The 24,166-nt window shown below is 51.7% G+C and overlaps 1 protein-coding gene across 1 annotated transcript in view; it reads right to left on the bottom strand.

The window, feature by feature from the left end:
• The window catches only part of KIRREL3 (kirre like nephrin family adhesion molecule 3), a 620,470-nt gene that overhangs the window by 40,190 nt on the left and 556,114 nt on the right, over window positions 1-24,166 (bottom strand). The window lies entirely within an intron of this gene.

Raw genomic sequence — 24,166 nt, 5'->3', positions numbered from 1 at the left:
ACCGCAGTCTTGCGAAGTAAACATCATTATCCCAATTACCCAGATCCAGAAACGGAGGCTCAGCGGGATTAAGTGACTTGCTCAAGGTCACACAGCGATTGAGTGGAGGGGGCCAGGGCTGGAAGCAGGTCCCCTGACACTTGGAGCACCAGGCTGGCCGTTTCCCTAGCAGGGGACAGGTGACAGGCAAACTTTCGAGGCTGAGACAGCGTTCCAGAGAGCTGTGCAACCCTGGGCATCTCCTTTGGACCTGATTCTCCCAGAGCGGCTCCAACTCCCTCCTCCCAGAGCTGTAATGAATCTCTCCTGCTTGGTGCTTCCTCTCTATTTCATGGCAGTGTGGTCCCTGCTGAGAGATGGGGGCTGCCAGGAGGAGAGTGGCGCCTCCCACGGAGCCCAGCTCAGGGCCCAGTGCCTGGAGGAAGCTCCATAAACATTTGCTAAAGTGCAATCACGTCTCTGACCCCCATGACAACCATGGGATGCTGTGTGGGCACACTTAGAGTGATGGATGACTACTGTTTGGAGAAGGGGCCTAGAGAAGTTATGTGACTGGCCCAAGGTCACAGAGCCTCCTCTGAGGTCCCTGCTTGTGGACGCTTGAGGGTCTCAGGCCCCTGCTGCACCCTGCCTCTCCTCCCTGGACAAACCAGAAGGGGCGGGGTGCTGCCTGGAGACCACCTGATGGGTCTCTGGTCTTCTCCCTGGGGAGGGGCTGGTCAGTCAGTTCTGGAGGCCTGAGGAGGGCTGAGCTGTGTGTTTGCTCAGTGAATGGATGACGGGGTCGTCAGGTGAGGGCCGAGGTCTTCACGCAAAAGGCCTTCTTTGTCCAGTCGCCAGAGGAAGTCCATCCTCCCACTTGGGCCCCAAGCGAGCTTTTGCACCTCTGGGCTGAGGCAACAGGCCCTGCTCACTGCAAAGAGAAAGCCTGTGCTTAGCAACGAAGACCCAGCACAGCCATAAATAAATCAATCTTTAAAAAGAAGGAAAGAAAGAAACCCCTGGTGGCTCAGACGGTTAAGAATCTGCCTGCAATGCAGGAGAGCTGGGTTCGATCCCTGGGTCGGGAAGATCCCCTGGACAAGGAAATGGCAACCCAGTTGTCACTGTCCAGTATTCTTGCCTGGACAATCCCATGGACAGAGAAGCCTGGTGGGCACGGTCCATGGGGTTGCAAAAGGTCGGACGTGACTGAACGACTAACACTTTCCCCTTCTTTCCAGGAGGCTCTGGGGCAGGTAAGTATCCTGAGATGCATGCCTTGAGCCAGTGCCCCTGCCTCTCCCTTCCTGGCCTCCAGGAAGCCTGGTTCGGAACCATGGCCTGACTGGTGCCAACACTCAAGTTTCTATTGCTGAGGGGAAAAAACCCTTCGGGCTTCCAAGCTGCTTTCATCAGCCTCAGGCCTCTACTGTGATCCTGGCCCAGGGAGGAAGATGGCCTCATTCAACCCTGCCCAGCCTCCCAGGGGGCCCTGGGTGCAAGCAGATGGTGGGTGTGGGCTGGATGATGAGGCCAGCCCCCCACCCCACCCTTCCCTTACCCCCTCATTAGTGCCCGAGGCCTCCGTGGTGCTCTGGGGCCAGAGAGCCACAGGGAGGCGGAGGAGGGCTTGCGGTGAATGGGGGGTGGGTGTGACAGTGTATGTGAGGGGATTTTATCTCTGTGCTTCAGGCCACCCTTCCAGCAGGGCTGGCCTCCTGCTTCCTCCCTCTGTTGCCTCCCCTTGAGCCGCCCAGGATGGAGGTACTCAGACTGAGCTAGCTGAGGGCCAGGGAAACTGGAAACGACCACCCGAAGCTTTGGTAACAGCATCAACACCGGCCGTCCTGTTTCCGAGGCCTCCCCAGCGTTGAGTCAAGGGGGCGGGATTGTGGAAATTGCCCTAAATCAGAGGCTGAAGTGGCAAGCAGCCCCCTGTCTGGTTTTGTTTCCTCAGCCATCTAATGTGAAAGTACACCAGGGGATCTCAAACGTTCCCCTGCACTGACCGGCCTTGGGCGCGAGACAGAGGTTCTCACTGTAGTTTACGATATTCCCAGAGAGGTTTTAAATGTCCTGTTGCCAGGCTACACCCTGAGCAGCTGCATCCCCATCTCAGGAGGTGGACCAGAGCATCAGGGCTTTTTAAAGCTCCCAGAGAAGGGACTTCCCAGGTGGTCCAGTGGTTCGGACTCCATGCTTTCACTGCAGGGGGCATTGGTTCGATTCCTGGTCCAGGAACTAAGATCCCACAAGCCACGTGGTGCGACCCAAACCAAAAATAAATGCTCCCAGCAGGTTCTGCTGTGAGAGCAGGTTTGAGAACAGGCTGTCTCTGGGCCTTTGCTCAATGAACCAGCCTGTGCTCAAGGCATGGAGATCAAGGAGGCCTTTTTAAAAAGCAAGCACAGCGAGGCTGGACCTTTCCTTCTTGCTTCTCTGGTGCTGCGTTTATAATATTGGGCTAGAAGAGGGGAGAGGGGAGTGGGACTGTGCTGTGTGAGTGCGTAGGCATGCTTGCGCACACATACACACGCACACACACACACCCTCAGAATGGGCCCTGATTACATCTTCCCGAATAAGTGGTTATCACGCCGGTTATTCATGTAACCATGCATTATTGATCGGCCTTCGCCTCGGTGAACACCAGATGGGGTAGGAGGGGGTGTGGATGGGGCTGGGGTGGGTGAGGGTGGTGGGGGATGGGGTGGGGAGGCTTGGGGGCAGCGGGCTGAATGGAAATCAACAGTCCTTCTTGGCAGCTGTGGTTCCCGACGGGAGGGGACCTCGTTACCTCCCCATTCAGACCCGGCCCGAAGCTGGGGGGCCAGGCGGGGTGAAAGTCTTGAGCAGCCGGAGCCTGGAGATGCATTATTCATCCAGCTCCCCCACCCCATCCTCCCAGGATTGGTTATTATCCTGAACCACTGTAGAGCTTGGTCTCCTAATTTTTAATCACAGGGAAGGTGGAAGCCTTAGCCTTTTGTGATTAATCCAGAGATAAAAATAGTTGACTGTTGTGGTGTCAAGCTTGTTGTCAGTCAGGAAAAACACATTAACTGTTGGGTGACTGAGGCCTGAGAGGACCTGATGGAACCAGGCCAAGCTGGTGTACGGAGCTGGAAGTCAGTCCCGGGGGTCACACCCTGCCTGGGACGGGGGCTGGCTCCCGGGCGCTGCTTACGGAATGGACACATCATATGAATTCTGCAGTCCTGGGCTGGCTCTTTGCCATTTATTCACCTGTCTTCCAGGATTCTGGCAGGCGGCTGGGGGCCTTCTTCCTTCCTCTGCCCCTCTCTGGCCACCCGCCCTATAGATGGGACCGCTTGCATCTCCCTGCGTGGGAGGGAGCCCCTGAGGACCTTCTCCCAGCTCTGCTGCCCAGGACGAGGGGGACTCGAGCAGAGAGGCCAGAGAGCACATGCATGATTGGTCACTCAGTCGTGTCCGACTCTTTTCGACCCCATGGACTATAGCCCTCCGGGATCCTCTGTCCATGGGATTCTCCAGGCAAGAATACTAGAGTGGGTTTTCATGCCCTCCTCCAGGGGATCTTCCTGACCCAGGGATCGAACCCGCGTCTCTTGCGTCCCCTGAATTGGCAGGCGGCTTCTTTACCACTAGTGACAACTGGGAAGCCTGTCCTGCTCACTAAACACTGGATTTAAAGATATTGTGTTGATTCAGGTTTTTCTATAACATCGTATGCAAAACTCAAACTTTTTGACCAACGCGTGGACCCCAGCATGAATGTGTTTCATAGCAGGTTCCTTTGCACAAGCAGTTCTTTAACTTGCGATGCTGGAGTTCCTTCTGTTCCTGGTTCAGTCTTACTCAGCCTTGCAGATTTAGCTAAGGGGTTACCGAGTCCATCGAGAAGATCCCCTGGAGGAGGGCATGGCAAGCCCACTCCAGAACTCTTGCCTGGAGAATCCCATGGACAGAGGAGTCCGCTGGGCTACAGTCCATAGGGTCGCAGAGTCAGACATGAATGAGTTCGATGCGTGGAGGGCCCAGTGCGTCTTTTTCTGCTTTTCCTGGTTGGACCAAGCGACTATTGTCTATGACCCCATAGCATCCTGGATATCATTCTCTCTCAATATCCCACCTCTTCTATGGAAATGATCCAGATGTGTTTGTCTCTCCCTAGACCGCAGCCTCCTTCATCCTGTGCCTCGACACCTGGCAGAGCACCTGCTGCTCCAGGGTGGTTTCACGCACGTTTCCCGAGCAGAACCTGGCTCGAGTCCACCGCTTTATAAGCGGTGCAATGTGTACACAGAGTTATACAATTCGACAACCTTCGCCCTCTTATCTGGAAAGTGAGGCAATAAAGATACCTGCGGGTTGTTGTAGGATTACTTTTATGATATGAAGAATGAAGGGGTAGCTTGATAAGAGCTAGATAAATTTTGAGGATCAGGTCCAGTTTTTGAGAACAATATTTAGTTTTGTTTCTGCGGATGACACCAGGCCAAGGGCCCTCTTGTTTTATTCTTGAAATAAAACCAAATATCCTTTGAAATTGGAGAAGGAAATGGCAACCCAGTTCCAGTATTCTTGCCTGGGAAATCCCATGGACAGAGGAGCCTGGCGGGCTACAGTCCACAGGGTGGCAAAGAGTCGGACACAACTGAACACACACATAGATCATTCTGCTGCTGCTGCTGCTAAGTCACTTCAATCGTGTCCGACTCTGTGTGACCCCATAGACGGCAGCCAACCAGGCTCCCCCGTCCCTGGGATTCTCCAGGCAAGAACACTGGAGTGGGTTGCCATTTCCTTCTCCAATGTGTGAGAGAGAAAAGTGAAAGTGAAGTCGCTCAGTCGTGTCCGACTAGTAGCGACCCCATGGACTGCAGCCCACCAGGCTCCCCTGTCCATGCAATTTTCTAGGCAAGAGTACTGGAGTGGCTTGCCATTGCCTTCTCCGCAGATCATTCTAAACAGCTGCTATTAGGACTTCGACTTTATAGATTAGGAAACGGGGGCTCAGAGAGAGCAAATGACTTTGCTAAATAACACAGCAGGTAAGGGCTAGAATTTAGAACCAAGTTTGTCTGACCCTATGATATGTACACTCTACCAGCATCAGAGCCGCTCACAGACCTGCCGGTAAAACCGGAGCCCTGGTCAAACCTCCTGCCTGGGTCCTGGCTCTTCATCTCAATGCATTCAGACCCCGCATTCCCGTCCCCCAGCCTGACTTCAGAGGGCTCGATGGAGCACAGGCCTGGCTCCCAGTGTGTGCTGGACAGATGTCTGCTAAGGGAGGGGAGGAAGGTTTCTGCCATTCACATTCCGCTTTGCTCCCTTTTTCCATTCTGCCCTGTTGTCAGGTTCTGGGCTCCGTGTGATCCCCGCTCCAGCGGCCTCCAGCACATCGATGCGCCACCTGATGGCCAAAATGCGGAACTACAGACTGTAAAGACAGGACTGCTGCTAAGTCACTTCAGTCGTGTTCGACTCTGTGCGACCCCATAGATGGAAGCCCACCAGGCTCCCCCGTCCCTGGGATTCTCCAGGCAAGAACACTGGAGTGGGTTGCCATTTCCTTCTCCAATGTGTGAAAGTGAAAAGTGAAAGTGAAGTCGCTCAGTCGTGTCCGACCCATAGCGACCCCATGGACTGCAGCCTACCAGGCTCCTCCATCCATGGGACTTTCTAGGCAAGAGTACTGGAGTGGCTTGCCATTGCCTTGCCTGTTTTTGAGTCAGCTACTCAGGGCCAGCAGGCATTCGGAAAATCCACACTGCGTACCTACTGTGCACCTGGCCCTGTTTGAAGCAGCAGGGATGCAAAACTCCTGCCTAAGTGGAGTTTATATTCCAGTGGAAGAGTTAGACAATAAACGGATAAATACACAATATAGTAAGTCCCCTACGTATGAACCTTCAAGTTGAGAACTTTCAAAGATGTGAACGTGCATCGGGATCCAGCAAGGAACTGGAACCTGGGCATCAGCGTCAGGTGTGAGTGACACTGCAGCCGGCCCTCCATCTCCTGTTGCTGACGGTCCTTCAGCTCTACCACCTCCCACCTCTTCTCCCTCCTCCAGCCAGTAACGCTTCTTGTCTGTTCACTCAAGGCCAGCCCCTGTGTGCTGGGGTGATCTGCTACCCTGCCTGCTTGGCCCTCCCTCCTCTCCCACCCCTCCCCAGACTCTGTGCCCACGAGAGTGGGGCCATCACACTAGAAAGATGCAAGGGCATGCGTGTGCCCACCTGACCCCATGTGATCATCTCAGCTGGGCGCGGCCACATCACTGACTCGTAGAATCATTACGTTTGCGAAGACTAACCGATACGCTCAGCAGTAACCTACTGTCTGGTGAGTCCCTGAAAGACTGCCCAGAGTTTTGGGCTCCTGAAGTCACCCCAGCACTGGTCCTCAGCAGCGAATCTGTCTGCTTCACCCGAATCTTTTCTATCTCCCTGATGGCCGGTGACTGGCTCCATTTCTGCTTCTCAGTGTTCACTGCTCCCCGCTGCTCCAGGGTAAAACCCAGTTCCTCCGCGTGGAGCCCAGGCAAGGCTTTCTTCATCTAGGCCTTCTCTCTTCAGCTTCCTCCCGTGCTTTCGCTGGACAGGTCCGTTCACCTGTCTGCAAGGATACCCTGGCCTGTACAATTATATGCTTTGTGAAGTTCCTTTGCTGACAGTGTCATCATCCTGAGATACAACTGGCTGGGATCCTGTCCCCTCTCCAGCCCAAAGGCCACTTTTGCCCGGTTAGCTTTGGTCATTCCTTTGATTTTATTTTTTGGCCACACCGTGCAATATGTGGGATCTTAGTTTCCCGACCAGAAATTGATCCCACACCCCTCTGCATTGGAAGCACAGAGTCTTAACCACTGGACCACCAGGGAAGTCCTGGTCATTATTTTCTACCACCTCCTCCAGGAAGCCCTCTCTCAAGCTCAGCCCCAGCCCTAAGACCATGTGCTGCCTGCATGAGCTTATGTGGCTCTTGGTGCCTTTGGCCATCCCACAGCTGTAAACTCTTTGAGGGCTGGTCCTTGCTGGGTTCTTCTTTCTACCCCTATACTCAGGACAGAGTGCAGCTCAGAGCAAGCCTCAATATATCTTGGTTGTCTGGTGCCTTGCCTGACCCCACTGAGCAGGAAGCAAATGTACACGCTCCCTTAGCACCAGACTTTTGTGCTGGTCCCCACCGCAGTTCCTGGGACGTTGATCTGTGGAACCTGTTTCAGGTTCCCAATAGCTAAGAGGAGGGGTCTTAAAGCATCTTTGCATTTATACCACCTCCTGGGATATAACCTTGGATGTACTGATAGTAATATGAGAACAACAGCAATGGCAAATAGTAATCATGTAGATAATAGCTAACATTGCCACAGAGCTTCTAGCGCTTCCAGAACTCTTCCAGTGCTCCAGAAGTCATCATTTAATCCTTTCAACAGCCCTATACAAAGTGTGTGTGTGTGTTCAGCCGCTCAGACGTGTCTAACTCTTTGCAACCCCCATGGACTGTAGCCCGCCAAGCTCTGTCTACGGAATTTTCCAGGCTAGAATACTGGAGTGGGTTGCCATTTCCTCCTCCAGGGGATCTTTCTGACCCAAGGATCGAACCTGCGACTTCTGTGTCTCCTGTATTGGCAAGTGAATGCTTTAACGCTGGCACCACCTGGGAAGCCTTGTACAAGGTCGACACACTTATGTGTAGTTTAGAGATCAGGAAACAGAGGCACAGAGGGATCAAGTTACTTGCCCAGAGTCACACAGCCAGTAAGCAGTGGAGTTGGGAGATGTGTGGGCAGTGGAGTTGGGAGATGTGTGGGATTGCCAGATTTAGTACATAAAAGTACAGGGCACCCAGATAAATTAGAATTTCAGATAAGCCACAAATAATTTTTAGTATATTTATTTGAGGTTCAAATATAACCGGGCATCCTGTATTTTCTCTGGCAATCCTATACGTGGGTTTATTAGATAGATGTAATTTACTAAATGTCGGTGTCTTTTGGTTTCCCTAAGTGGCTCAGATGATAAAGAATCTGCCTGCAATGTGAGAGACCTGGGTTCGATCCCTGGGTTTGGAAGATCCCCTGGAGGAGGGCATAGCAACCACTCCAGTATTCTTGCCTGAGAATCCCCATGAACAGAGGAGCCTGGCGGGCTACAGTCCATGGGGTCGCAAAGATTTGGACAGGATCGAGCGACTAAGCACACACACATTACAGGTCTCTTTACCTCCTCTTTGGCCCCGCCTCACTCCCAGTCAGGTCTGCCTAAAGGAGATTTGGGTAAGATGCAAATAGGGTCTTTTTAAGGTATGTCATCCATGGAGGTGGCACGATCGCCCAGACACTTTTCCTGGGAGGTTGGAGGCAGAGGGACCAGAGGAGCGGTCTGGAGGCTGCGTTTTAACTCCATCCCTGCCCCCAGCCTGGGGTTGCCTGGACTAGATGAGCTCAGGGAACCCTGACCCCAGTGACCTTCAAAGATCAGGACACAGGGAAGCGTGCCTCTCACCCGGAGCTCTTGACAAGCGGGGAAAAGACGGGAGGCAGGTGCCTCGCTCGGCTCCTGGCCGCCTGATGGTGGGCAGGTACTTCATTCTCTGGGCAAGATAGCGTGGATGGCGTAGATATGACATCTCTATTTCACAGGGCCGGGTGCCGATGACCCGGGTGAGCACGAGCGCCTCGTCCCAGAGCTCAGTACCGTACAGGGACTCAGCCCTTGTTAGCTGCCCATAGGATCACTGTCTGCTCAGTAAGTCACTCCACATGGACACAGAGCAGCAGCTGCACGTGAAATCGCTGTTTCAACCTCTTGTTCTGCTGCCTCCCTGTTCTGCACCCCAGCCTCGGCTCCCTAGAGGGAGGTCAGCACCTCCCCCCAAGGCAACGACGGCACCTGGGGGACGAGAAGAGGTGAGAAGCCGGGACAGGCAGGGCCCGGGAGGAGGGGCGCGGGCGGGGACACAGATGCTGCGGGGGCAACGACAGACAAAGCCACTCGTCTCCCCTCAAATTAGGCAGGGTGTGCACTCTGCTTCCTTCCGATTAAACCCTGAACGGGACTGAGCCGTCTCATCAGTGAGGAGCTGCTGTGGAGGAGATGGATGTTCATTAATCCTGAGCAAACAAATGAGTCACAGGATGTGTGCCAAGCAGGGGGGTGGGTGAGAGAGCAGGAGGGTGCAGACAGCAGCTCCACGCAGCAGAGGGGGTGTGTGTGTCTGTGTGTGTGCACGTGTGCGCCTGTGTGTGTGTGTACATGTGCCTGTGTGTGCTTGTGTGTGTGCCTGCACGTGTGTCTGCGTGTGCACACCTGTGTCTATGTGTGTGTACCTGTGCCTGTGTCTGCCTGTGTGTGTGTACCTGTGCCTGTGTCTGTGTGTGTATACCTGTGTGTGTGTGTCTGTGTGTGCATACCTGTGTCTATGTGTGTGTACCTGCGTCTGCCTGTGTGTGTGCCTGCATGTGTGTCTGTGTGTATACACCTGTGTCTCTGTGTGTGTGTACCTGTGTGTGTGTGCCTGTGTCTGCCTGTATGTGTCTCTGTGTGTGCGTACCTGTGCCTGTGTCTGCCTGTGTGTGTGCCTGCATGTGTGTCTGTGTGTGCCTGCATGTGTGTCTGTGTGTGTATACCTGTGTGTGTGTCTGTGTGTACACACCTGTGTCTCTGTGTGTGTGTACCTGTGCCTGTGTCTGCATGTGTGACTGTGTGTGTTTATGTGTCTGTGCCTGGGTATGCGTTCACAGCAGGTGGCTGACGTGTAATGGTGTGACAAGGGCAGGTGTGGGGGCACGTGGGACCCTGGGGAGAGGTGCAGGGGGACACCCCTCAGGTCACCTGGGAGGTGGGTTGTCCTGAGCAGAAAGGGACTTCTCCCTCTCCAGCTTGGCTCCTGTGCAGATGGCCACAGGGTGGGGTGAACGCCCTTCTCAGGCCCGTATCTGCCTTGCAGCGTTCCCCAAGGTTCCCCAGGTGGCATTGACCTTAACTTGAGTTTGGGCTTCTCCTGCTCCACAAAGATGGGTCTGAGGGGGAAGTCTGGCATGGTGGAGGGGTTGCTATATACTGGTTTAAATCTGACAGTGATCTTGTGCCAGTGGGCCTCGTAGCATCCTTATTTTACAGATGGGGAAGCCGAGGCATAGACTGGCAGACCACTCGGGACAAGTTGCACAGTTTACGAGTGGGGGACCCAGGAATCTGCCTCAGGCCGCTGAGGGTCCGGCTACCCTCACCTTGCTCTCCTAGCCTCCACGCAGCCTGGCTGCTCCTGTGTGGGATTCTGTCTCTGTGTCCTCTGCCCTTTCCCAGCATCATGGAGTCCATCCTGAGCCAGCACAACAATGCCCGAGGGACTCGAACGGGTCTGGGTTGGTCCCATAAATAGAAAGCAGAACTGATATGGTTGGTTTTGCTACAGGTTCCCATCTGGCAAATCCGCGTCCTCAAGAGGCTCTGTGGCAGACAGAGAGCAAATGTGTGGGCACCAAGGCGGGAAGGGGCAGTGGGATGGGTTGGGAGATTGGGATTGACCCCCACACACTGTGTATGAAACAGACCACTAATGAGAACCTACCATACAGCACAGGGACTCTACCCAGTGCTTTGTGGTGACCTAAGTGGGAAGGAAATCCATATATTCGTGTGTGTGTGTGTGTGTATGTATATATAGGCTTCCCAGGTGGTGCCAGTGGTAAAGAGCCCGTCTGCCAATGCAGGAGACATAAGAGACGTGAGTTCAGTCCCTGGGTTGGGAAGATCCCCTGGAGGAAGGCATGGCAACCCACTCCAGCATTCTTGCCTGGAGAATCCCATGGACAGAGGAGCCTGGCAGGCTGGAGTTCATGGGGTCCCAAAGAGTGGGACACAACCGATGTGACTTGGCATGCCCGTATATGTATAGCTGATTCACTTTGCTGTACAGCAGAAACTAACACAGCATTGTAAACCAACTATCCTCCAGTAAAAATTAAAAAATAAAAAAGAATCTGTGGCTTCACTAAGGAGGGAAGTAAGGCCAGTGGAACCTTCCTGACTAATACTCGTAGCTTCAGGAAATTGAGGGGCATGGGGGAGAGGGTCACCTCATTAAGGAGCTTAAAAGATAAACACACGGAATCGCGATAATTGGCCTTTAAGTGGGGGATTAGGAATACTGATTTTTGCATTATAAAACCGTGTGTTTGTTCCTATGGGAGCTGGCTGAAGCAGTGTGGGGAAGACGAGAAGACAGAAGTGACGAAGACAGTTCGGCCTGGAACACAGGGACGGATGGGCAGGAAGAGAGGACGAGAAGAGATGAAGCCTGGCGATGGGCAAGACACCCACTTAGGAAGCAAGATAAACAGGAGCAGAGAAAAAGAGAAAACACACTGTCCCTTGTCATGGGGAACCGTAAAGCCAAGTGGCAGCATGCCAAGCGAGGAAGAAAGCAAAATGCTTTCTCTGGGCTTCTTGCCACCAAAATTCATTTCAGGGAATCCCAGAAAACCACTAAACGTACCTTTCAACTTTATGCAAATTTATCAAATCCACTATTTGCCAGCATCCTAAGAGAAAAAAAGTCAAAGTCTTTTTCTGCTCTGAGTCTGTTTTTGAAAAAGCACAAGCCTCTAAATTCGAAAAAGGGCAATTCTTTTTGAATTCATTACAGAAAGCATTTCACTGCTCATCCGAACTTTAGCATTATAGATATTTTTGAAATCTCCTATCTTCCTCATTTTTCACAGAGAGAGCCCACATTTCTTCACAGAAATTGGTGAGCATTGCCTCACATTTTATACGGAGAGGGTACATTTTATAGGCGAACATTCCTGCTTTAGGATCTGCCAGGGTGCTGCCATGCGGAACGGGAGAAGGCTGAGCCCTCTCTGCAACCGCAGGGAAATTGAGTCACGCTCATCCTCACCCTGGGGAGGGTGCGGGTGAGGGGCAGCGCAGGTAGACAGAGATATGAGGATGCTTAGTGGGGAGGCCCATCAGGATCAGCTCTGACGGGAAAGAGGGAGACAGGACTGGACAGAAGGGCGTCTGGCCGTGGGGATGGCACCTTGGAGATCTCAGTGGATCCTAACAGGAAGCAGTGGTGCTGGGCGGGGGGCCTTCAGGCTGTCCCATCCCGGGAGGGCAGGCTGGCTTCCCTGCCCTGCGGGGGCCAGTCACTGGGGGAGGGCTTCCTCCCTTTGGCTGCAGGTAATCCCCAGAGGGGGCTCAGCAGCGAGCTGGCCACACCACAGCCTAGCAGTTGGGGGAAGGAGTTCTTCCATCCTGAAAGGGAGACTCAGGGTGGCCCTCATAGCACCCACTGCAGGGGGTGCACCTGGGCGGGGTGGCCTCTTCTCCCAGAGGGCTACCCTTTTCTCGTCACTATTGTGGGAGTGGGATTGGGGCTGGTTTGGGGCCCGGTGTGCTCTGTATCAGAATACTGCCCTTTTGGAGGAGAGCTGGGTGGTTTGGCCAGAAGAAGATGTTGGCTCTACTCTGCTCTGGGTTCGATTCTCCGGGGCAGGGAAGGACGCCCCACTTGCCTCTCGTCACCTCTACAGCTGCATTTGCTGGGGTCGGTGGGCTGGGTTTGGGGCTGCCAACCCCTGTCTCTCCAGCGCCAGGGAAGTGGTATGTGGGTGAGGAATGGGTACCGTTTTCGCTCTCAGACAGACCTGGAAGCCTCCTCACTGGGTGACCTTCAGCAAGTTTGTAAATTTCTGAGCTTCAGTTTCTGCATCTGTAAAGTGGAGCTACTACAGGCTTCTCCTGGTGCAGGATTGAACGAGGGGACACGTGAACGGTGCGGGGTGTAGGAGGTCCTTGGCAGCAGGGGCTGCGAGCTGGGGGCACTGAGGTGGAGGCCGGCCACCTTCGCTCCCCAAGTGCCGGGTACTCCCTGGGGTGGAGGCAGGGTGTCCACAAGACCGAGGTCAGGTATGTGACTTACAAACATTTTCTCCCATTGCCTCCTCGTTTGGTCGATGGTTTCCTCTGCGGTGCAGAAGCCTTTCAGTTGCATATGATCCCATGTATTTATTATTGTTTTTGCTGTTTATGCTTCTGGTGTCACATCCAGAAAATTGCTGCCAAGAGCATTGTCAAGGAGCTTCCCCCCATGTTTTCTCTGGGGAGTTTTAGGGTCAAAATCTTATGTTTAAGTCTTTAATTCATTTCAAGTTCATTTGTGTGAGTGGTGCAAATGGGGGTCCAATTTCATTGTTCTGCCTGTGATTATTCAGTTTTCCCAACACCATTTATTCAAGAGACTGTCCTTTCCACATTGAATATTTTTGGTTCTCTTGTCAAATGTTAGTTGATTGTATATGTATGAGCTTATTTCTGGGCTCTCTGTTCTGTCCCATTAGTCTATATGTCTGTTTTTATGCCAGTACCATACTGTTTTGATTACTATAGTCTTTTTTTACTTTTTCTTTTTTCTATAGCTTTGTAGTATAGTTTGAAATCGAGAAGAGTGATACCTCCAGATTTTTTCTTCTTTCTCAGGCTTGCTTTGGCTATTTGGAACCTTTTGTGGCTCCATACACATTTTAGGATTTCCTTCTTTCTCATGGCTGAGTAGTGTTCCATCGTATGTATACACCACATCTTCTGCACGTATTCATCTGCTGACGGACGCTTGGGTTGCTTCTACTTCTTGGCTACTGTGAGTAATTCTTCAGTGAGCGTGGGAGTACAAATATTTCTACAAGATCTTATTTATTTATTTGGCTGCACTGGGTCTTTGGCACCCTACTCCAGTACTCTTGCCTGGAAAATCCCATGGACGGAGGAGCCTGGTGGGCTGCAGTCCATGAGGTCGCTAAGAGTCGGACATGACTGAGCGACTTCACTTTCACTGTTCACTTGCATGCATTGGAGAAGGAAATGGCAACCCACTCCAGTGTTCTTGCCTGGAGAATCCCAGGGACGGGGGAGTCTGGTAGGCGGCCATCTGTGGGGTCACACACAGTCAGACATGACTGAAGTGACTCAGCAGCAGCAGCAGGGTCTTCTCTAGGGTGCTACTCTTCGTTGCAGTGTGCAGGCTTCTCATTGCAATGGCTTCTCTTGTCATGGAGCCCAGGCACACGGGCTTCAGTAGTTGCAGCTCGTGGGCTCAGTGGTTGTGGCAAAGGGACTTAGCTGCTCCATGGCATGTGGAATCTTCCTGGACCAGGGATCGAACCTGTGTCCCCTGCATTGGCAGGAAGATTCTTATCCACTGTACCACTGAGGAAGTCCTCTACAAGATCTTGATTTCAGTTTCTTTGGATGTATCTCAGAAGTGGAATTGTTGGATCACATGGTAGTTCTATTTTTAGTTTTTTAAGATACTCCATACTGTTTTCTCAGAGAAGGCAATGGCACCCCGATCCAATACTCTTGCCTGGAAAATCCCATGGATGGAGGAGCCTGGTGGGCTACAGTCCATGGGGTCGCTAAGAGTCAGACATGACTGAAGCAACTTAGCAGCAGCATACTGTTTTCTATAGGGGCTGCACCAATTTACATTCCGACTGAGTATATGAAGATTCCTTTTTCTCCACATCCTCGTCAAAACTTCCTATCTATCACCTTTTTTGATGACAGCAATTCTAACAGGTGGGGAGTAATATATCATTGTGGCTTTGATTTTCAGTTCCCTGATGAAACCGATATTGAGCACCTTTTCATGGACCTGTTGGTCATCAGTACATCTTCTTTGGAAAATTGTATTCAGTTCCTCTGCCTGTTTTAATTTTGAGTGTTTTTTTTTTTTTTTTTGCTATTGAATTGTATTGGTTCTCTATATGTATTATATATAGAGAAAGAGAAACATATACATAATGGAATACTATTCAGCCATGAGAAAGAATGAAATTTTGTCATTCGTGACAACTTGGATGAAATATTGACAGCACTATGCTAAGTGAAATAAGTTTGACAGAGAAAGACAATATTGTGTGATATCACATACGTGGGATCTAAAAAAAGCTGAATTCTGAGAAACAGACAGTAGAGTGATTACCAGGGGCTGGGGGTGGGGAAAACGGAAGAGATGTCAGTCAAAGGGTACAAACTTCCAGCTGTAAGGTTAACAAGTTCTGGGGATCTAATGTACAGCATGGTGATTATAGCTAATTACACTAATTAGCTATATTGTATTAATTATGGGCTGAGGGAGGACCTGCTCCCTCTTCTCGGAACACCCGTTCTTCCTTTCTGACTTGTGGGCACAGGAATGACCTTCAGGCTTCGCTGAAGTGCCTCACATGACCCCTGCTACACTGTGGCCAGGTATTGGAGGCGGGGAACAGTCTCGTCCCTGTGTGACCCGGTTCTTCAGCCAGTGCTGTGGGTGAAGCTGGGTGGGGGCCTCCCCTTGGCTCCTGGGGAGCTCCTGGGTCTCGCGGATGACTGGACTCAGGGGTCTGGCTGGGGGTGACTTTTGGGGAGCAGTAGGCCCGTTGTATTCCTCCTTGTCTCTCCTGCCCCAGTCGAGAGCTGGCACAGAGTTGGTGCTCAAGAGATGAGCACTGAAGAACTGAGTGGAGGGTAAGACGAGACGCCTGCAAGAAGGGGAACTGGGAGGAAAAACAAAGCCTCCAGATGCGGGTGTTTGGAGAGGTGCAGGTCCGGAAACACCGAGGAACACTAAGATGTCTTGAGGACTCCTTTGGCCCCACTGGCACTCCGTGTAGACTCACAGGCCAGTTTTAGGGCTTTGCCTGTTTGGAGATGACTAGAGGGATTGGGGACTTCCCAGGTGGCTCCGTGGTAAAGAATCTGCCTGCCAATGAAGGAGACACGGGTATGATCCCTGGGTCGGGAATATCCCCTGGAGAAAGAAATGGTACCCCACTCCAGTATTCTTGCCTGGAGAGTTCCATGGACAGAGAAGCCTGGAGGGCTACAGTCTAGGGGTCCCAAAGAGTCGGACAGGATTGAGTGACTAAACAACAAGGATTGGAGTCACCAAATGGAATCCAGGACAGCTGGTGTCCCCTGAACTTCCTGAGACAGCGGACAAATCTTTTTTCTTTACCTTCTGTGTTCTCCACTCTCCACCATCAACCATCCGTCTCTCTGGGACCTGTCAGTTACACCTAGCGACCCCTGGATCCTTAATCACCTCCTGCTTTCCTCTGTCTCCCTTCTAAGGCATCCCTTTCCATTTGATTAGCAATTGACTTACTGTTGAGGGTTCTGTGTACACGCCATAGAGACAGGACAGCACCGAGTGGCCGGGAGTGCCCTGAGATCAGAATACATGGGTTTCAGCTCTGATCTACATCACTGTCACCGCGTAGGAATCAGCGCTGCATACGTACGTGTCGCCGGGGAAGAGCCCATCAGCTGCTCAGAGAAGTGGGTGTGTGGGGTGTTCAGGGCTGGTTTGAAGGGAAGTGTATTGGATGTGTCTTGAAGCCACTGTTGGCTTCCGTGATGGGCATTAATGTTCATGGCCAGAGGCATGGATGGTCCAAACTTGGTATATAATTGAAAGTATCATTTGCATTTGACTTTGGAACATGCCGTGTGAGTGAGTGAGTGTGTGTGCATGTGTGCGTGTGCATGTAGGGGAGTAGAAGTGCCAAGGCGATTTTCCTTTGTGACCACGTTTATTCTATTTTTAAAGAATTTTCTTTACTTTTAGTTGTATAATTGCTTTTCAATGTTGTGGTGGTCTCCGTCATATATCAATGCAAATCAGTCATAATTACACATGTATCCCCTCCCTCTTGAACCTCCTTCCCCACCTCCCATCAGAGAGCAGCTGGCTGGGCTCCCTGTGCTATGCAGCAGTTTCCCACCATTATCTCCTTTAGACATGGTAGTGTACATATGTCAATACTGCTTTCTCAATTCACCCACGCTCTCCTTCCCCTGCTGTGCCCACAAATCCATTCTCTACGTCTGGGTCTCTATCCCTTCCCTGAAGATAGGTTCATCAGTACTATCTTTCTAGATCCCATCTGTATGTGTTAATATACGATATTTGTTTTTCTCTTTCTGACATTTTACTCTGTATAACAGGCTCTAGGTTCAGCCACCTCACTACAACTGACTCAGATGACTATGTTTACTTTTGACTCCCATGGGAATTCATTTGCATTCACAGGTCGTAGCCTTAGGCAGAGATGGGCAAGACTTTCCCTGCATGAAACAGCCCTCAGCGTGGCCTTGGCCACAAAGTGGGTCACTCACTGGTGCTCAGAATTCCTGGAGGCTAGGAGGCTGCCTCTGTGGACAGGTCACTGTGCCGGGGAGGTGGGCTATGCCCGGAGTTGGACCTGGTATTGAATCGTGGTCCTGTTACTAATTCCCATCTCTCTGTGCGCCCTGCAGTCCAAATGTGTTTTTTTTTTTTTTTTCCCCAAAAAGGGTGATTTCAGAGTCCAGGCTATTTTTTTTTCTGTTTTTTCGAAAAAATTTTTTTAATTAAAAAAAAATTGAGTATAGTTGTTTCAGAATGTTGTGTTAGTTTCTGCTGTACAGCAAAGTGAATCAGCTATCCATACAATCTTTTACTTTCTTACTTGCCCTCAGTGAGCCCTACGGCTCCCACACTTGCTTATCATATGCGAGAATAACTTATGACAGGCCTCCAGAAAGAGGCCATTGGTACATAGAGGAGGTCAGTGTGGTCTCCACCTGCAAGTGCACTGCGCGGGAGCGGGTTTAGACGTTAGGAAGAACTGGCCCAGAGAAGGGAGAGCCGGCAGGCCTTTCTCTAGAGCCTGTTTTCTTTTTTAAAACGCTTTTATTTAAAAACAAATTTAAACTTTTAATTTTTGTATTGGGGTGAGCTTCCCTAGTGGCTCAGACAATGAAGAATCTGCCTGTAATGTAGGATACCCAGGTCCGATCCCTGGGTTGGGCAGATCCCCTGGAGAAGGGACTGGCAACCCACTCCAGTATTCCTTCCTAGAGAATCCCATGGACAGAGGAGCCTGGCCAGCTAGAGTCCACAGGGTCGCAACGAGTCAGATATGACAGAGCGACTAACACATAGCTGATTCAAAATGCTGTGATAATTTCAGGTTTAAATTGTTATTTCATATTGGAGCAGAATTGGTTAACAATGTTGTATTAGTTTCCAGTGTATAGGAAAATGAATCAGTTGTACATATACATATGGCCACTTTTTTTTTTTTAAAGATTCTTTCCCCATATAGGTCATCACAGGGCACTGAGAAGAGCTCCCTATGCCACACAGTAGGTCCTTGTTGGTTATCCATGTTAAAGATAGCAGTGTGTTCATGTCCATCCCAAACTCCCAATCTATCCTTCCACCCCACCTTTTGCCCTTGGTAACTGTAAATTTGTTTTCTAAGTCTGTGAGTCTGTTTCTGTTTTGTAGATAAGTTCATTTATATCATTTTTTTTTTTTAGATTCCACATGTAATCAATATCATATGATATTTGTCTTGCTCTGTCTGACTTACTTCACTTAGAATGATAATCTCTGGGTCCAATCATGTTGCTGCAAATGGCATTATTTCATTCTTTTTCATGGCCAGAGCTGGTCTTTTTTTTCCCCCTGTTAGGGATGAGTTGCATGTGGCGGGCCACATGGCCCTGAGGCAGGGGGTGGCCCGGATGGCTTCCCAAAGCCCCTCTGGGCTCGTGTCCACTCCTGGCTTGCTCATTAGCTTGCCTGAGGTTTCTTCTTCCTGGTACCAATTAGCTCTGTCCATCTAGTTTTCTGAGAGGAGCTTCCTTTTGAGGAGGAAGAAGGGAGACAGGAGCAGAGGCCAGGGCTCCGGGAGGGATGCGGGGCTGGGCTGGGGAGGGGGGAACAGCGTCCTGGCAGTTTGTAAGGTTTCCCGTCAAACTCTGGCATGAAAGACCCTTTCCTCACAAGTGGCATGCGCCTGCACAGGTGCTGACAGTGAGGTATCAAGGTGCTGAGAGGGGCTGTGAGGTGAGCCATGCACGGTAGACGCCAGGCCCTTACTGCTCTGAGTCCCCAGCATCCCCACTCCATGCTCAGGAGAGGGGTGTTCAGGTGGCTGAGACTCGGAGCCGCGGCTGGGAGCCACTGGCTGCAGAATTAAATAGGCCCTCTAGGCTAGTCTTCCAGAAAAGATGGACCAGGGAGGGAGGGCAGAGGAATGAAGTTAGACATGAAGCAGAACTTTCTGATGCTGCGCTGAGTGAACAGAGAGGCTGTGGAATAGCCCTGGCTGCCCTCGCTGCCCAGCCCGGGGGGGTCATTGGTGTGGTTTACCTTGAACCTCATCATGACCCATGAGGTGAGCAGGGCAGGGGAGGGCCAGCCTCAACAGCCCTCTGGGACTCAGCAGCAAAGAGCTGAACAGGGATCAGAGAGTTGCCTGACATCACACAGCCAGGATCTGAGCTGGAACTCGAACGTTAGGCCTAAAGCAGTGGCCCTACCTGCAGACATTCACCATCCCCAGCCAGCTCCTCCCTCCAAGACTCATGGTGACCGCCGGCTGCCCTAGAGCTAGCTCATTCCCAGGGCCCCCTCCCCTAGGCCTGGGGGTCCTGGAACCCTTTTCTGGCTGGGGGCAGGTTGTCCAAGGCTGGGCATGAAATTTACAGGCTTGCCAAGAACCTCAGAAATGGAAAGAAATCATAGTTGAATGAAAATTACAAGACAATACCAAAATGAATGCAAAAATATTCACAGTGAACAAACCATCACAATTTTAAATAAAGGCAGGCTCTTTATCTAAACTGAAATTAATTAAAAAAGACTAAAGATGGTCACTTGGTCATGAGAAATGATCCAATGTGGCCATTTTTTTTTCAACTGAAAGTGAGAGAAGCAGAGGAAAGCAGATTATTATCATCATTGATGTATTTGCTTCCATCAAAGCCAGGCAAGCGAAATGACAATAAACTCTATTTTTGCTGTAAATAAAATACTTCAGTTTGAAATAATCTTGTGAGTTTAAACACAGCTACTTTTAAATGTTTCAATAGTTTTTCAAGTACTTCAGTGTTCTGAAAAGAAAATTAACTACCAAAAAATACGTAGAATCAAGGAACTAGGGGCACACATTTTTTCCTCCCACATTCAATGTGTTGATACTTTTTTCAGAAATTAAAGATTAAAAAATTTTTTAAAATAGTGATTTTTATATCACTTGATTGTATATCATTTTTGAATTGTCTTTGATTTTTAAAAATGGTTGCATTAAAATGTCATCTCCATTACTGAGTTGTGGGGTGCTCCTTACATTTTGTGCATCACCCCAACCTTGGTCCTGTTTTGATACCCTCCAGGGAAGGAAACTGTCCTTCTCTCCTGTCCTTGGTGGGGGACAAGACACGGGCTAGTCCTTGGGGCCCACATCGGCCTAGAATCGTCCCCGGAAGGTGAGCACTGGGGCGGGAACAGCTGCCAAGAGAAGATGGATGGGCCACAAGGCCCTGCAGACAGAGACGAGCATCCATGCTCGAGTCTATCCATCAAGCCCCCAGTGTGGTGACACTCGCCCTAATCGGGCCAGGAGGCCCCAGGTTTCAGGGGCGGGGAGGCAGGGAGGAGCCAGGTGGGCAGAAGCTCTGAACTGGTGCCTGGAAGGGGTGAGGTTCGGCCAGGGTCGCCAGGCTGGGCACACGGGGTGCAGCGTACTTGGCCTGGCCCTGTTTATTTCCCATCGTACGGGCAGGCTGCAGCCCTGCTGCTCAGACCCTGGCCCGGCTGGGAGCGAGTGCAGGAAGAGAGGGAAGGAAGTGGACGCAGGTGGAGGTGGACAGCTCCGAGGGCGTTGTGCACCCTCCTGTCTGCTTTCTCAGAGTCCTCCAGGGTGCCCCCGACTGCAGAAAAGACCTGAACCTGCTGCTTGACATCAAGGCCCTTGATCACCTGGCCACAACCCCTCCTGTCCTCCGACCCACCAAAGGCCCTGCATGTGAGCCCCGCCGCTGCGGCCCACCTCCAGGGCCCTCCACCCCCTCTGGCTGACCCCACAACGGTTCCTCCTCCAGACCCAAGTTCTGCTTCTCTCCGAAGCCTCCCCTGACTGTCCACAGCCCTCACTGTCCCACCGATTCTTGTTTTATTTCTGGATACTCCAAGCAGAATGTGGGATCAGGGATTGCACCTACACTCCCTGGAGTGGAAGCAGGGAGTCCTAACCGATGGACCGCCAGGGGAGTCCCTGTCGCCTCCCCCGCCAGGCTCTGAATTTCCTGAGGGCCTGGATGATGCCTTATCCCCGGGGCTTCCTTCTCAGAGCCTCGCACGTGCTGGGGGTGATACCTCAGGATGAGGAGACCCCATGGATGCTCTCGGACCCGTGGTTCTCAAGTTGGGTGGAGGGTGGGAGGCAGGGGTGGCCGCTGAGGGAGGGGCCCCGTTGGTGTTCCAGTCAGGCCCGTGGAGCAAGAGGGGAGCTCAGAGGTCTGGTTGTTCCATGAGCCTGTGTGTGTGTGGGGGGGCTGCCCTGCCTCTTCTCACCGCTCTTCTCACAGAAGACATCCCCCCACCTTGCCTGAGGCACAGGACACTGGTTTCTACCCCCAAGGTCTCAGCAGATGGCAACTGACCCACCAGCGGCTCGAGCCAGACACCCTCCTGTGCCCTTGACTTTGCTGTGTCTCACACCCTAACTGGTCTAGGTCCACCCCTGAAATGTACACTGATCTCACCACCTCTCATACCTGCACTGCTGCTCCCATCAGGTCACCACGACAGGACACCCGGACCACACAGTGGCTTCCGGACTGGTTTTCTGCATTCATTCTTGCTCCCTCTGTCTCTCCTCTCCCTTCCCCCATCCCAGTCTCCCCTGATCTCGTCTCAAAATAGCAGCCAGGACGACCTCTTTCACATTATGTCTCCCCTCGAAGTTTCTGGTGGGCTTCTTTTTCTTTCCTTTTATAAAAAATGTTGGCTGCACCCTGGGGCACATCGGACCTTGGTTTCCCGACCAGGGATTGAACATACACCCCCTGCATTGGAAGGTGGAGTCTTAACCGCTGGACCACAGGGGAAGTCCTGAGTGGTTTCTGTCTTAAGCAGAGTAAAATCTGAGATGGTTACTGTGACCTACAAGAGCCCACAAGATCTTGCTCTCTCCGACCGTACCTTCATTACTCTCTCCTTTATTCACACTGCATCAGCCACGCAGGCCTGTTTGCTGTTCCTGGAACTCTCCTGCCTCGGGGGCCTTTGCTGTACCCACTTCTGCCCCACCTCAGCCTGGAATGCTCTTTTCTCCAGATGTTTGCTCCGCGACCTTCCCTCTCTTTCTCCAGGTCTTTGGTGACGGGTTACTTCCTAAAAGAGGCCCTCCGGGGTTATCTGTACGAAATCGCACCTGGGCTTGACCACTCGCGACCACTCTGCCTCCTCGCCCTGTTTCGTTTTGCTCTATGACACTCAGAATGTAAGAGTATTTGTCTGCGTGTCTCCTTCAGTTCAGTCGCTCAGTCATGTCCGACTCTTTGCGACCCCATGGATCACAGCACGCCAGGCCTCCCTGTCATCACCAACTCCCAGAGCTGACTCAAACTCATGTCCATCGAGTCGGTGATGCCATCCAAACATCTCATCCTTTGTCGTCCCCTTCTCCTCCTGCCCTCAATCCCTCCCAGCATCAGGATCTTTTCCAGTGAGTCAGCTCTTCGCATCAGGTGGCCAAAGTATTGGAACTTCAGCTTCAGCATCAGTCCTTCCAATGAGTATTCAGGACTGACTTCCTTTAGGATGGACTGGTTGGATATCCTTGCTGTTCAAGGGACTCTCAAGAGTCTTCTCCAACACCACAGTTCAAAGGCATCAAATTCTTTGATGTATCTCCTTACACTGGTGGAAGCTCCATGAGAACAGTGACTTTTTCTGTCTTGCTCACTGTCATATCTTTAGTGTCCAGAAAGGCAAGGATGCACAGTAGGTGCTTAATCTGAATAGCATAGGGCCTATTACATACAGGATGAGTACAAAGCTCTCCCACCTGCACAGGGGTGGATGGACTTGCATCCAGCTCTCCTGCCCTGCTGGGAGACCCTCTCTGCACCCACGGTCCCTGCTTTGCATTGGGTTGGCACTCTATACTTTTCCAATGGTTTTCAAGGTAGGATCTTACTTCCTCTTCTTGCCCATCCCTGGAGGCTCAGGTGGTAAACTGGGATGCCCGAGGTCACCTATGAGTGAGGGGTAGAGCTTGGATCAGGGTCAGGCCCCCTGGGGCTCAGCCTCATCATCCCACCCCTCCTGGGTGGCCTGGGGTCTGAATCAGGACTGCTCCCCAGGGCCCACATCCAGGCCAGCCCCCGGGAGGCTGCTGGGTGAAGTCTCAGCCTCTCTAGTCCGGGCGCAGTTCCTGGTGTGAGTCATAGGTCTGTCACTGCTCCTGCCTGCTTTGTGATGAAGGCTGATTATACTAAGGAACATTAATCACAGGAAATAAAGGCTCACACTTGGGACTTCTCCAGCCTGGTTTTGTAAAGAACTCAGGGCGCTTCCACTTATGGCACATAGCCTCTTTGAACAGTGGGGACGGACGTGAAGACTTGTTCTTCACAGACGAAGCCAGGGGAGGGGCCGGGGCAGCTCTCCAAACATGACACAGGAAAGAAAAGAAAGTGAAGTCGCTCAGTCATGTCTGACTCTTTGTGACCCCATGGACTGTAGTCCACCAGGCTCCTCCATCTATGGGATTTTCCAGGCAAGAATACTGGAGTGGGGTTGCCATTTCCTTCTCCAGGAGATCTTTCCAACCCAGGGATTGAACCCGGCTCTCCCGCATTGTAGGCAGACGCTTTACCATCTGAGCCACCAGGGAAGTCAGGTGGTAAACAAACCCAGGTCAGATGGTAAACATGACACAACACACCCAAAAAACCCTGACTGTGGTGTCTGGCCATTTTGGTGGTGTAAATTCTCCCATTACAGCCAGTTACAAGCTGCCGACGCGCTGTCAGCAGAGCTGAATGAATTCAGCTGAGAGCTGAGTGCAGAGATGGGAAGAAATGGGTGCCAGCCCCTCTCTCGGGAAGCACACCAGGTGACAGACCCGGGCTTCTCTTCAGACCTTCCTTCACAGTCTACAGAACACGTCAACGTCCTGCACTCATCTGATTTTCAAACAACCTTTTATTATTTATTTGGCTGTGCTGCAGGGCATGCGGGATCTTAGTTTCTCCATCAGGGATTGAAACTGTGCCCCCCTGCATTGGAAGCAATGAGTTTTTTTTTTTTAACAACTGAACCAGAAAAGTCCCCATAACACCTTTTAGTC

This window comes from Moschus berezovskii, chromosome 25 (genome assembly GCF_049115385.1).
Source record: "Moschus berezovskii isolate FMDL1 chromosome 25, NW_MosBer_1.0, whole genome shotgun sequence".
Classification (NCBI taxonomy): Eukaryota; Metazoa; Chordata; class Mammalia; order Artiodactyla; family Moschidae; genus Moschus; species Moschus berezovskii.
The sequence above is the reverse complement of the archived record's forward strand: the minus strand, read 5'-3'. Positions and strand labels throughout refer to the sequence as shown.